Source organism: Mandrillus leucophaeus, unplaced genomic scaffold, assembly GCF_000951045.1.
Source record: "Mandrillus leucophaeus isolate KB7577 unplaced genomic scaffold, Mleu.le_1.0 Scaffold9, whole genome shotgun sequence".
NCBI classification, from domain to species: Eukaryota; Metazoa; Chordata; class Mammalia; order Primates; family Cercopithecidae; genus Mandrillus; species Mandrillus leucophaeus.
In genome coordinates this window covers 638,987-640,920 of record NW_012109807.1, presented here as the reverse complement: position 1 = coordinate 640,920, position 1,934 = coordinate 638,987, and positions in this window count along the sequence as shown.

The window sequence follows — 1,934 nt, the reverse complement described above, 5'->3', positions numbered from 1 at the left end:
AGAAAGTCCCAGTATCCTGAATAAATCCAGTCTATAATTGTGGTCATTTAGTTCTCTTCTGCCAGATTTCCTTTACCTCTACTCCGTTCATCACAAGGTAGTTCTACATTGACTCCAAATCCATGTGTGAAAGAGATGTCCATAACACCATAGAAATTGTCTACACACTATTATTTCAAATAGAGGAAGCACTACAATCCCATCACCATTTCACAACAACTACTTTCATTGTCTACATGCACTTTTAGGGGGCTTTTTGTTTGTTTGTTTTTTGAGATGGGATCCCACTATGTTGCCCAGGCTGCTTTCAAACCCCTGGAGTCAAGCCTTCTTAAGTAGCTGGAACTACAGATGCACACTACTGTGCCTGGCTTCCACTTTAAAAAATAATGATAACAAAGTCTATGTAAAATAATTACAAACATGGCCAAAGAAACACTGACCTTAAGCATATTGTCTCTGAACTTGGGGACTTTCGAAGACATTTTCAATGCACAGCAAGCGGTGCGATCAATCTACCTTTAGGTCTCATGTAAATTTGTTTTATTTTTGACAGCTAAACTTGGAGAAATGATGCTTCAAGCATCACAACAGCATTGACTGACAGCTCCCTAAGTGTTGAATCTTTTATAGCAAACATAATTGACAGCTCATAGCTAAAGAGCTGCACATGTGTATGGATTTGGTCCATACCGAACACAGTGAAAAAAAATCAAAGAAGATACTTGCTCTATTTGTTATGTATTAAGATTCAATTAATACGGTAAAATATACGCATCTTGGAATAGATTTACTTGTGGGCTAGGACAGGTTCCATTTTGAATAGTATAGAAGCTTAATATATAGCAATTATGTACTAAAATCTCCTCTAATAAGTATTTTTAAATTTCAGTGAAATTTACATGACTTGTTTTCTTACTCCATATATATTTATTTAGCTGGGAGTGGTCTAGATCAGCGGTTTCCAACCTTTTGGGCACTAGAAACCGGTTTCATGGAAGACAATTTTTCCACCACTGGGGTTTGGGGGATGGTTTCAGGATGAAACTGTTCCACTTCAGATCAGGCATTAGTTAGATTCTCACAAGGAGCATGCAACACAGGTCCCTCGCATGTGCAGTTCACAATAGGGTTCCCACTCCCACGAGAATCTAATGCCGCCACTGATCTGACAGGAGGCAAAGCTCAGGCAGTAATGCTGGCTCACCTGCCACTGGCCCCCTTCTGTGTGGCCCGGTTCCTAACAGGCCACGGACCAGTACCGGTCCACGGCCCAGGGGTTGGGGACCCCTGGTCTAGATAATTAGAGACTTTTCAAGTTGTAGATTTAAATACCACTCAAGCTATCTTTTGTGGGTATCTGGCTGTGAGGATTAAGTTTAAAAATCTGGCCATATTAAAAACAAGAATTCTGAAATTCCATTTCTAGGTATATACCCCACAGAACAGAAAGCAGGGGCTTGAACAGATATTTGTACATCTATGTTCATAACAGCATAATTCGCAATAGCCAAAAGGTAGAAACAACACCAGTGACTATCGATGGATGAATAAGTAGACAAATGTGTATATCTATACAATGGAATATTACTCAGGCTTCAAAAGGAAGAAAATTCTGACAAATGCTACAACATGGATGAACCTTGAATACACTGTGCTAAAAATAACAAAGCTGGAGGCAGCACATTACCCGACTTCAAACTATACTACAAGGCTACAGTAACCAAAACAGCATAGTACTGGTACTAAAACAGACACATAGACCGATGGAACAAAATAGAGAACCCAGAAATAAAACCACACACCTACAACTATCTAATCTTCAACAAAGCCGACAAAAATAAGCAATGGAGAAAGGAATCCCTCTTCAAGAACTGGTGCTGGGATAACTGGCTAGCCATATGCAGAAGAATAAAATTGGACTCCTACCTTTC